We start from the raw sequence: 13,480 nt of genomic DNA, 5'->3' as shown, positions 1-13,480 counted from the left end.
CTCCTTTACCTCTCCACGAGCTCCAACCTCCAGTGTGACATCTCTCCTTGTATATTTCGTGGATGTCTCAGACTCAACATGGCCACAATGGAACTCTTGATTCCCAACCCTTGTGCCTGTTCCTCTAGGAACATTCTTCAATACATGGCACCACCACTCACCTCACTGCACTTTCCATAAGCATAGGAATTAGCCTCATTTCTTTTTTCTCATCTGGTATGTCCAGTCTTACCCTGAACTCTTCCATGTCTCACCAGCTACCTAGCCCTAGTCACCACCCTCTCTCCTTGCCTCTTAATTGATCTATTTCCATTCTTCCCACAATCCATTCTCCAGTCAGCAAAGTGGTAAGAAATCATGTCATATTAAAGTTCTGCCTAAATGTAATGGCTTCCCATTGTATTTAGGATAATCTCCAAACTCGTGAAACTATGGTCAGGTACACCCTGGTCCAATCAAACTGCCATTGCACAAGAGGCTTTGCACCAGCTAGCTCTTCACCACAGAAAAGGCGACGGCACCCCCTCCAGTACTCTTGCCTGGAAAATCCCACGGAGGAGGGAGCCTGGTAGGCTGCAGTCCATGGGGTCGCAAAGAGTTGGACACGACTGAGCGACTTCACTTTCACTTTTCACGTTCATGCATTGGAGAAGGAAATGGCAACCCACTCCAGTGTTCTTGCCTGGAGAATCCCAGGGACGGGGGAGCCTGGTGGGCTGCTGTCTCTGGGGTCACACAGAGTCGGACATGACTGAAGTGACTTAGCAGCAGCAGCAGCTCTTCACCAACACGAAACTCTGCCCTATAGCTGTTGCTTTCACCTAATTCGAGTCTTAGTTCAATATTCATCTTCTCGTTGAGCACTTCGCGTTCTATTATACCGCCCTGTTGTTTTGAATACTTAATTGCTATTTCAAATTATCTTGTTTGTGTCGTCCCATAGAATGCAAACTCCTATGAGCAGGGGTTTGCTCATTGCACTTGGTCTAACACTTAGTAGGTCCTCAACAAACTCATTAAGTTACTAAAAGCGTGAGGTCTTGTAAACAGCTTCGGGGCCCTATGACTTTGGGGATAGTAGTGGGACCCTCAGGAGAGAGGGAGTAGGGAGGGGGCACTGCCCATAGATGGCGTCAGGCTGCAAGGCTTCTTGAATAATTCACCATCATAACAACCGAGCTTCAGGGAAAGAGGGTTAGGGCGCGGCCAGAACGACAAAATGAGATAGGAGGGAGTGGAGATCGGGGTTCCCAACGGGGCAATTTCTGGGCACTAAATGTTCCCTATCCCGAGACTCCCAAAGGAGGAAACTCAAGAGTACAGCTCAGCTTCCAGTGACCCGCACTCACTGAAGGAAAGCAACCTCCCCCATCCATTAGGGTGTGCTGGCGAGTATATACGGAGGCGCATGCGCGCTTCTTGCTTCCCGCGCCGTCTTTCCAAATAGAACCCCGAATACGCTTGCGCCGTATTTGGGCTACGGCTGGCCAGCGGAAACAGTCCGTCCCCAGCACTACCACTAAAACCTGCGGAAAGTGCCTGCGTCCCGCCTCCTGACGATTACGGGTCTCCCTTCCCGAGCGAGGCCCGGGTCCCTCCCAACCCGCCCTGCGCGCCTTGCGGCTGCGCGTGGTGAGATGCGCCGAGTCTCCGCTGAGCCCTGTTCTCCAGCCCCGCCTACCAGCTTTACAGGCTGCTTTGGGATTTCCTTTCGCCTCCGGTTGGGGCTGCTGTTTCGCTTCACCCACGGTAGGCGTAGTGGATTTTGCACGGCTTAGATCTTAACTCTCCCTTCCCTGCATCTGGAGCTCACCCTTTCATCAGCACTGTTATCATTAGTTGTAGGGATGGTCGTGTTTTACTAATGAGGAAGAGGGGAGAAATCTTCAAATCCTCTTCTAAGCACTTGCATTTTTGAGGGCTGGAATGGGGGAAAAGTTCTGTATAATTTATCCATTCTTCAATCATCCGACAAATGTTCAGTAAGCACAGCACTAGCGCCGGGTGCTGTGCTACCTGGCGAGACACATTGACCCTGGCTACTGGCGAGACACATTGATCCTGCTCTGTTAGGCTTTGGCAAGGACGGATCAACAAAGGAGTTAGGCCACTGGGTGCTATAATTGACATTAAGTCATTTTTACAATTAACTGCAACTAGCAAGAGCTACAAAGGAGATGCGAGATTTGTGAGCTTGTTACAGGAGGGTGTGTGTGTGAGAGAAAGAGAATTTCTCAGACATAACGACAGAAGCTGAGATCTGAACGAAAGATGAATAGGCGTTAACTAGGCCTGGAGGTGGAGAGTGGTGCAAACTGAAGAAGAGCCTTTGTGAGGATTCGGAGGAGAAAGGATAGAGAAAAAGGGGGCCAGTCCACGGCAGGCTGTAATTAGAGATTGGTCCCGTGCCTTGGCACTTACTGCTTAGAGTCTGATTTCTACACAGCAGCCAGAGTGATCTTTTAAAAATACAGACCGGATGGTGGCGCTTCCCTGCACCAAACTGTCCAGTGAATTTCCATCTTGGAATAAAACGCAGACTTCCTCACAGTGGCCACGAAGGCCTTACAGAATCTGACCCCCAACCTTTTTCCCCAAATTCACTTCCTACCACTCTCCCCCTCACTCCCTTTGTCCAGCACTCCCTACCCCTTTATTTCGTTTCATAGTGCTCATGGCCATCTGAAGTTCTGTGTTGTCTACCATCCCCAGTAGAACATAAGGGACTTTATCATCTTATTCATTACTGTATCTAGAACAGTGCCTGGCCCATAGTAGATGCCCAATTATTATTTGTCAAATATGTGCATTGGGGAGCACATAGCAGGGGTGCCCTGCCCATTTAGGGTTGTCAGGAAAAGGGTACTGATGGTAGAGACATTAAGGCTGAGGACTTACTGATGAAAAAGAGTATTTATTCTTTTTTTTTTTTTTTTTTTTAAGAGAGAAGAAAATATCCTAGCTCAGAGCAGAGGGAAGATGGTATGTGGCCTGTTAGGTGAGATGTGATTGGAGCATATAGTCCACGTGGAGAGATGAGAAATGAAGCTGGAACAAAGATGCCAGGTCCCGTAAGCCCTCTTAAAAAGCAGTATGGAGCCATTGAAGGATTTTAGGAGGGAGAGTGGTAGCTTCAGTGTTTGTATTTGAGTTACACCATTGAATGCTTCTTGAAGAATGGATTGGAGGAGAAAAGTAGAGTGTAGGAGGTCAAATGAGAGGTGTTTCAGTAGTTAACAAGAGAAATGATAGGAAGAAGGATTCGCGGAGAGGACAGAGTCAGGCACAAGCCCCAAGTTCTTCAAGAAGAGGTTCTGTTCATGGTGATAGAGAACACAGGAGGAAGAGTGGGTTTGACTGGAGGAGACGATGCCCTCGTGATCGTGCTGCTGAAGTGTCTGTGAGACTCCAGCAGGAAAGGTCTGGAGGGTAGTCATCACAGAGTCCATCTCAAGAGGAAGATTGGGATTGGAAGTGCAGATTTTGGAACCAAAGTCAACTAGAAGATAATCAAAGCCATGGGGTATCTCTGGAGAGAGCATGACGTATGAGAAGAGAAGGTCTAGGACAAAACCCTAAGGAACAGACAAGAGGAGGCGAAGCCTGCAGAGAAGGAACAGCCAAAGAAGAGAGAAGACCTCCAGAGCAGCAGAGTGCGAGTCAGAAGAACAAAAGAGAGTGCTTCCAGAACAGAGGGGCCTGTGTCAGCTGAGGTGAAAAGTACAGTTAGATCAGTGCTGTGTACTTAGTTGCTCAGTTGTGTCTGACTCTGTACTGTAGCCCGCCAGGCTCCTCTGTCCATCAGGATTCTCCAGGCAAGAATACTGGAGTGGGTTGCCATGCCCTCCAGGAGATCTTCCCAACCCATGGATCAAAACCAGGTCTCCCACATTGCAAGTGGATTCTTTACTGTCTGCAGCACCAGGGAATCCCTGAGCTGGGCATTATTTACTAGACTTAGCAACAGAGGGATCATCAGTGACCTTGGCAAGAGCAGTTTTGGGGAACCAAGAGGACCAGCTTCAGCCCATGCAACGTAAGAAATGGAGAGAAGACTCACCAAGTGTAGCAACTCATCCCAGAGGTTTGGCTGTGAGTAATATTACATGCATGGTTGCATGAGGTTCTCATAACAACCCATGAGGCAAGAGGTTTGAAGATGAGGAAACTGAAGCTCCAAGAAGTCAAGTAACTTCCCAGTATCTCAGTTCTAGTAAGGAATGAAGCAAGGGTTTTAATCCTGTTTAATCACTAGGGTGTCCATGTCAAAACGCCCTTCCCCTTCCTTATTGCCTCCTCTTGAGGGATAGAATTGGTGGCAGCCAGAGGGAGCAGGGGTGGGGGTAAAGGCTGGGACTGAAGACTCCTTCCGCTGTACCTGGAGGAAGGAAACAAAGGCTAGATAACAGTAGCAATAATAATTCCAGCCATCCATATGGAGCTTTACAGTTCACAAGGACCACCTTCTCATACCTTTTTATCTGCAGTGAGGCTCATGACAGCCTCATGGGAGGCTCAGGACAGTAAGGAATGTGTGAGTAGGCTCACAGTTGTTCAGCATTTGAATCATACTTCCTGTTGCCTCAACCAAATCCCCTCAATTAAGTCACTCAGGCTCTAATAGACCTCTTCAGAGTTAGCTTCATTCTTCTGGAAGTTCATCACTCTTTTGCTTCATATCGCACCAAAGACATTCCCTGAAACACTGACAAGCAGGGCCTTAAACAGCGAATGTGGTTAGTAACTTAACTCATTCATTCATTCAGTAAACCTGAGCCCCAATTCTGTGCTTGTCTCTTGAGGAAGAGTTTTAGGTTTCAGAGAAATAGGAACTGTGGAATTTGCCCTGTGGCCATTTAGAAACTTACAGAAGGGACTTCCCTGGTGAGACGGTGGATGGGAGTCTGCCCGCCAATACAGGGGCCACAGGTTTGATCCCTGGTCTGGGAAGATGCCACAAGCCACGGAGCAGCTGAAGTCCATGCGCCGCAACTATTGAAGCCTGCAAGCTCTAGGGTCTGCGAGCTGCAAGTACAGATCCCGTGTGCTGCGAGTACTGAAGCCCACACACCTAGAGCCCATGCTCTACAGCAAGAGAAGCCGTCACAACAAGAAGCCTGTGCGACCGCAACAGAGCAGCCCCCGCTCACCACAGCTAGAGGAAGCCCATACGCAGCAACGGAGAGCCAGTGCAGCCATAAACAAATAAATAGACAAATAATTGTTTAAAAAAGAAAGAAAAAGAAATGTACTGAAGACTAAAAATATACTACTGAAATGTCAGGGAGACTGTATGGCACGATGACTAAGAGCTGCTTGGGCTTCACAGTAGGAAAGAGCTGAATTTAGGCTTGACTTTGCCACTTACTTAACCTCTCTGAGTCAGTTCTCCCCATAACATGGGGTTGTCAGGCTAATGCATGTAGTAACCACCCATGAAAGATTAGCTATTGGTATCTTGAGAAAAATTATAGGAAAGCATATGAGGTATAAACACTTTCCATTTGCACTGGACTTTACAGGTATGCTATGGTTATTGTTTAAGAGTTGGTTAATTAAACCAACTTGCCATAATCATTCAGCAACATGTCAAATTACGTATCAGATCATCAGTTGTACACATTAAACTTACACAATATTACATCTCAGTGGCGGTCGCAGTTTAGTCGCTAAGCCGTTTCAGACTCTTCCTGTAGCCCACCAGGCTCCTCTGTGCATGGGGTTCTCCAGGCAAGAGTATTGGAGTGGGTTGCCATTTCCTTCTCCAGGGAAGCTTCCCGACCCAGGAATCAAACCCAGGTCTCCTCCATTGCAGGGAGATTCTTTAATGACTGAGCTAGAGACGTAAAAAATTTTATCTCTATAGAGCTGAAGAAAAAGTTTGTTGATCAGATGAATCCGGAGATGAACCTACAACCTAGTAATTAAGGGGCAGAAGGATCTCACTGGAAGAAGGAATCATTTGGTGTCAGTAATCAGTAAGAGTGGTGTTTCTTCAGATCAGAAACCAGAGCTGAAAGGACAGATTAAAGGTTGACTGGTAAGGTTTATCCATTCACTTATCTCTTAAGTATTTTTTTGAGTGAGTCCTCCTCTGCCATACATGACAGGAGAGTGTCTCTCTTTGACCATGGAGGCGACAGTGGGCCCAGGAGGAGGCACCCTCCTTGGGGAGTTGACTTGAGACCTACAGAGTAAGGAGCCTGTAACATGGTGCTTGCCAGGCTCCAAGGCTGGAGTTTGCTGTCTGAGCCAAGGGTTGGCTGAAGTGAGATCAGAACTTCTGTGCTGGGTCAGCCAAGCTATTTTTGTGCTTCAGCTTCTCACTTATATTTATTTCCCAGTTGCCCTCCCTTGGTGTTTAGCTAAGTCTTTTAAAAGTGCTGTGCAAAGGGAAACGAGGAACGCATTTGTGGCCACCTTGTACGTACTCTTGCCTGGAAAATCCCATGGACAGGGGAGCCTGGTAGGCTGCAGTCCATGGGGTCTCAAAGAGTCGGACATGACTGAGCGACTTCACTTTGACTTTTCACTTTCATGCACTGGAGAAGGAGATGGCAACCCACTCCAGTGTTCTTGCCTGGAGAATCCCAGGGACGGGGGAGCCTGGTAGGGGGCCGTCTATGGGGTCGCACAGAGTCAGACATGACTGAAGTGACTTAGCAGCAGCAGCAACAGTACATCCATAGTGACTACTGCAGCCTGGGCATTTGAGGTGACTCCCCTAGGGCAGTGGGTCTCAGTTGTCCCCTGGAGGGCATTTTGGAAATATGTCTTTAGTGGAGACCATGATTAGGAGCAATAGGCTTTTCTAGTAGTCATGTACGGATGTGAGAGTTGGACCAAAACGGAGGCCAAACGCCAAAGAATTGATGCTTTCAAATTGTGGTGCTAGAGAAGACTCTTGAGAGTCCCTTGGACTGCAAAGAGATGAAACGAGTCAATCCTAAAAGAAATCAGTCCTGAATATTCATTGGAAGGACTGATGCTGAAGGTGAAGCTCCAATACTTTGTGAAGAACTGACTCATTGGAAAAGACCCTGGTGTTGGGAAAGATTGAGGGCAAGAGGAGAAGGGCACGGCAGAGGATGAGATGGTTGGATGGCATCACCAACTCGATGGACATGAGTTTGAGCAAGATCCAGGAGTTGGTGATGGACAGTGAAGCCTGGCATGCTGCAGTCCATGGAATCACAGAGTCCGACATAACTAAGCAACTGAACAACAAAAACAATTAGGAGCACTTTGAGAATTTAGTGGAAGGAGGACAGGAAAGATAGACTATAACATGCGCGACAGTCCTGCACAAAGAAGTATCTCATTCTACTTTGGAATGTTCTGTTCACCAACATATGCAAGTATAAGATCAAATATAAATTAGCAAGACTTTATAACAATGCAGAAAAGTTTTAGAAGTTTTGTTGTTGTTGAAAAGCCCAATAACTTAGGAGAAGATCATTATGGACGAAGAAGTTAAATACATTGTCTTGAAATTATTGCATCTGTCTACTAGGTGATTGCAGCCATGAAATTAAAAGACGCTTACTTCTTGGAAGGAAAGTTATGACCAACCTAGATAGCATATTCAAAAGCAGAGACATTACTTTGCCAACAAAGGTCCATCTAGTCAAGGCTATGGTTTTTCCTGTGGTCATGTATGGATGTGAGAGTTGGACTGTGAAGAAAACTGAGTGCCGAAGAATTGATGCGTTTGAACTGTGATGTTGGAGAAGACTCTTGAGAGTCCCTTGGAGTGCAAGGAGATCCAACCAGTCCATTCTGAAGGAGATCAGTTCTGGGTGTTCTTTGGAAGGACTGATTCTAAAGCTGAAACTCCAATATTTTGGCCACCTCATGTGAAGAGTTGATTCATTGGAAAAGACTCTGATTCTGGGAGGGCTTGGGGGCAGGAGGTGAAGGGGACAATAGAGGATGAGATGGCTGGATAGCATCACCTACTCGATGGACATGAGTTTGAGTGAACTCCGGGAGTTGGTGATGGACAGGGAGGCCTGGCATGCTGCGGTTCATGGGGCCGCAAAGAGTCGGACAAGACTGAGGGACTGAACTGAACTGAAGTGACTCAGCATATTAGAGCACTTCCAACTATGTAATATATTTAGTTGTAAAGAGTTTCAACGTGGTAGTATTCCTGCCAAAACAATGAACCAACTGCAAATATGTAATGAAATTTTTTTTACTGACTTCATTGAGATTTAATTTACATACTATAAAAGTTTCTCCTTTTAAGTGTACAGTTCAATGATTTTGAGTAAATGAATAGAATTTTGTGATTTTGATTCCCACTCCACCCGCAGGCAAGCACTAATCTGTTTTCTGTCTCTCTAGATTTGGCTGTTCTAGAATTTCATATAAATGGAATCATGTAATCTGTGGTCATTTTGTCTGTCTTCTTTGACTTACCGTGATGTTTTTGAGGTACATTCATGTCGTGGCATGTATTGGTATTTTGTTCCCTTTTTATTGCTGAATACTATTCCATTTAATGAAATACCAGTTCGTGTATTTATTCACCAGCTGATAGACATTTGGTCTGTTTCCATAAATAACGCTGCTGTAAATATTCATGTGCAAGTCTTTGTGTGGATAAATGTTTTCTTTTCAGTAGCTCCCTAGAAGTGGAATTGCTGGGTCAAATGGTAACTCTGTTTAACATTTTGAGAAACTGCCCAACTGTTTTCCAAAGTGGCTGCACCATTTTACATCCCCAAGCTCTCATTTCTCCACATCCTTGCCAACACTTGTCATCGTCTGTCGTTTTGATCATAGCCATCCTAATGTATATGACATGGTGTTTCATAGTGGTTTTGATTTGCATTTCCTTAATGGTAAATGTTGTCAAGCATCTATTTGTGTTCTTGTTGGACATTTGTACATTATCTTTGGATAAGTGTCTCTTGAAGTCCTTTGCCTGTTTTTAATTGGGTTATCTTCTTATTGAGTTATAAGAGTTCTCTGTATATTTTAGATACTAGGCCCTTATCAGAGATGTGGTTTGAAAATATTTTATCCCATTCTATGGGTTTTCTTTTCACTTTCTTGATGGCATCCTTTCAAACACAAACATTTTTCATTTTGATGAAGTCCAATTTATCTTTTTCTTCTATCGTTTGTATTTGGGACTCATAAATAAGAAACCATTGTCTAATGAGACTTTGAACTTAAGCTATAATGAGATGAGAATTTGGGGGACCTTGAGAGGAAGTAAGAGTGTTTACCTGTGGGAGAGACATGCCTTATTGGGGAACAGAGGGCGGACTATGGTAGATTGCCTCCTAGATGGCCCCCAAATGATCCCCACCACTTGGTGTGCATACCGTTATTTAGCCTCTCTGTCCCACACACATCTCTATGGATGACCTGTGTAGGGACTTTGCTGGTAGTCCAGTGGTTAAGACTGTGTGCTCCTAATGCAGGGGCTGCAGTATCATTCCCTGGTCAGGGAACTGAGATCCCACATGCCGCACAGGTGTGACAAAAAAAATAAATAAAACAACTATCCTTCAATTGGGCTTCCACTGTGGCTCAGCTGGTAAAGAATCCACCTGCAATGCGAGAGACCTGGGTTTGATCCCTGGGTTGGGAAGATCCCCTGGATAAGGGAAGGGCTACCCACTCCAGTATTCCGGCCTGGAGAATGGGGTCACAAACAGTTGGATACGATTGAGGAACTTTCACTTGATCCTTCAATTAAAAAAAATAAAATTAAAAAATATATATATTAATAAAAAGAAGATGACTGTTATCCAATAGGATATTGTAAAAATGATAATGTGTGGCTCCTGAGGCTAGGACATTGTGGCTTCTGCCTTAGTCTCTCTTAGACCACTCACTGGGGAGGAATCTAGCTGCCATGATGTGAGGACACTAAGCAGCCCTATGAATTATTCCACGTGGTGGGAAACTGAGGCCTTCTGCCAACAGCCAGCCCCAGTTTATCACTTATGTTAGGTGATGAACCTATGTTAGGCTTCCCAGGTGACGCAGACAGTTTACTGCCTGCAATGTGGGAGACCTGGGTTTGATCCCTGGGTCGGGAAGATCCCCTGGAGAACGGAATGGCAACTCACTCTAATATTCTTCCCTGGAGAATCCAATGGACAGAGGAGCCTGGTGGGCTATAGTCCATGGGATTGCAAAGACTCCACATGACTGAGTGACTAACACTTTCACTTTCACTTAACTTGGAAGCAGAGCCTCTCAGCCCAGTCGAGCCTCCTGCAGATGACAGCAGCCCTGACCAACGTCTTGGCAATAATCTTTTTGGAAACTCCAAGTGTGAACCATCCAGATAAGCCACTCCTGCATTCCTTTCCCACAGAAAATGTGAGATAACAAATGTTTATTGTTGCCTAAAACAAAGAAAAAGAAACCACTGGCTAATCTTCCTTATTCCAGGAATGTTATAGTTTGAGCTCTTATATTTAAGTCTGTGATTCATTTTGCTTTGATTTTTGATTGTGAAGTGGGGTAAGGGTCTAAGTTTATCTTTTTTGCACATGATATCCAGTCATCTCAGCACCATTTGTTGAAAAGAAATTCCTTACTGAATTGCTAAGGCTTAGAATCAAATAGTAAATTTGTTAAGACTTGTGGAATGCATTGAATCTTATTCATAAAGACTGACTTTTAAGCATTTTTATTTATCATGTATTTTATATTTTTACAGCATCATAATAATTACATTTTGTAAAAATTACATGAAAGTTACACACTGAGATTATTAATTCATGGGCTGTTTTTCCTTCTCTTAAATCCTAATTTATTCCATTTAGGTTAGTACATATCTAACTATTCTATAATGTCTTATAGATAGTCCTTCCTAAGCATTTATTTATTGAAAACATATTTTCCTATAAATAAAAGTCCCATTATCTTTCCTTTATATTCCAATTAAGGCAACAGTATTTAGTCTCTTAAATTATGTGTATAGGTAAGTCATAGTATCTATACCTTTATTTCAGGATAGTAGAGAGTATGTGAGGAAATGCTTGTTATGAAAAGGGGGTGCTCAGGCTGTTGGGTGGAGATTTCCTGTGAAAGGGAACAGAGGCAGACCGGCCCCTCCCCAACTGAAAATCAGTCCATCTTGCTCAACCCGGGAGTCCTGGATTCTGTTTCATTATCGACCAGTTATCCCCTGACCAATGCCTTTGAAGAACACAGATCCAGAAATGGTGCCACGCAGCCAGCACTTTGGAAGCCAACTTGGGCTTCATTTTTAGCAGATAAAACACGCTGTGGAAAACACGGGACAATTTTAAAACAACACAAAGCAGCGCTGCAGACCAGCACAGCAGCTTTTGAAAATAACCAGCAGCTAAGGTAGCATTCGGCACAGCAGGAGGCACTCACCTCCAGGTGAGATGTGTGTCATAGGACTCTGGATATGAATCTGTTATCAAACACAAGTCTGTGTGGTCAGTGCAGTGAGGCCAGATAAGACCAAAACGTCGAGCCTGGACCAAAGAGATGTTTCCTACAGAGCCATACAAAGCTGCTTATGCCTTAAAAAACCCCCAACTCCTGGAAGGCTTTCAGCCAAGCCCTTTTATAGGGAAGGGTGGGGGGCCGTGGTTAGTTGTTGCAAACTTCCTGGTGTCAGATCATTTGTTCTTAAGGTCAGGTCATCGTCAGGTCACCATGTTGCTGGAAGCCTCCAGCAGAGCAAGTGTTAGTCTCTGTTCTGACAAAGGGCAAAGTGCTAAGGCTCAACTCCCCTCTCCAAGGCCCAGGCTAAGCCAAGGGGACCCTGGGCAGGCCCGTTTCTCTGCCCTGGAGCACCGGTCCAGCACCCAGTCTGTGTCCTTCCACCAGTGCCCAGGCCCTGCTGAAGAGGCAGAGCTCAGCTGGTGGCGCACTCAGGGGCGGGTCCCCAGAGCCTGCCCAGCCGTCATCACTGAGGGAGCCAGGCGCCCAGCACCCAGTCAGTCAGGTTTTTCATTTAAACCAGAGCGAATTATTTGTGTAGGGTCAGTGGGAATACGTGTGGTAGCAAATGCCTATGGGTTAGTGCCCAGCTCACAGCAGTTGCCCTTCTCTGAGAACAGGTCCACCCACAGAGGTAGACCTGAAGTCATGATGGGCAGTGTCCTTGCAGCTTAACCCTGACCTCTGCCACCTCCTAAACGGGTGGACAGCTGATCTCAGCTGTAACAGTTTTTGAAATGTGAACGGAGAGACTGAAGCTGGTTGAAGCTGTGCATGACACTTAATGGCAGTGCCATGCACTCCAGTTGCTGAGGCCTCCTTGGATGGTGACCCATGGAGACCGGCACCTCCATTAGACCCCAGATGGGGAATGGAGGAGAGGGCACAGCTGCTTCAAAGCCCGGGCCTGGCCAGGGGACAGTGTGGCGAGGGCTCTGGAGCTTTGTGGGACACAGCCCTCAGCCTGTCCCCAGACCCCCAGCTCACTTGCTGGCCCCAATGAGTAGGCCTCTCATCTCTCACCCACTCTCTGCCTTGAGGACCACTGCCCGGTTGAGTGTTGGCAGCCATAGGGTCCCATGTATACCTGCTCCACCGCTTATTACAAATCCAGGTCCCACCACTGAGTAGTCAAGGGACTTTGGGCAATTTCATGACCATTTAGAGTCTTAAGTTCCTCATCTCTAAAGTGGGGAAAAAATTAGTATCTGCCTCTTGAGAATGAAATGAGACAATGAACATAAGGCAGCATAGAATAAGTACTCAATAAATATTCTCCCTTATAATAACCAACTTTATTAAGAAGATAAATACAAAAGCCTCAAGGGCAAATCACCTTGATAGAAACTAAACAAAAGACTCAACAAAGTCTCTGCCTGCGAAGGGAAACAGGCAAGGGAGAGGGACTTTGGAGCCAGCAGAGCAGGTCAGGGCAAACATAGTATGTGCTTAATAAATATTGGTGGAACAAGTGAACTCAAGGGAAGTAAGATATTAGATGTCACCTGCTCTCCTCCCCAGGACAAGTCATGTACAGCATTTCCTTGAGAAATAGGAAGTCTGAATGGGGCAGATTTGACATAATGATGGTGGTTCAATTAAACGGAACAATTTGGCACCTACCCATCCTGGACCAGGCCTTCTGCTTGAATGAGTAAGATCTCATTTGTGGAATTCCAAGCTCCTTATGTAAACTCAGTCCTATCTTGTTGTAGTATTTGGTGCCAATCTTCATTAACATAGTGGGGAGCCCCTGCCTGTCACATGGGAGACCAGGTTCAATTCCCCAAGGGGAGGCAACACGCCCTTTTTGGGCTTCGCAGATGGCACTAGTCATAAAGAACCTGCCTGCCAGTGCAGGAGACATAAGAGACAAGGGTTTGATCCCTGGGTCAGGAAGATCCTCTGAAGGAGGAAATGGCAACCCACTCTGGTATCTTTGCCTAGAAAATCCCATGGACAGAGGAACCTGGCAGGTTACAAACCATGGGATCGCAAAGACTGAAGTGAATTGGCAGTGTGCTAGGCA

Source organism: Ovis aries, chromosome 1, assembly GCF_016772045.2.
Source record: "Ovis aries strain OAR_USU_Benz2616 breed Rambouillet chromosome 1, ARS-UI_Ramb_v3.0, whole genome shotgun sequence".
NCBI lineage: Eukaryota > Metazoa > Chordata > Mammalia > Artiodactyla > Bovidae > Ovis > Ovis aries.
The sequence above is the reverse complement of the archived record's forward strand: the minus strand, read 5'-3'. Positions refer to the sequence as shown.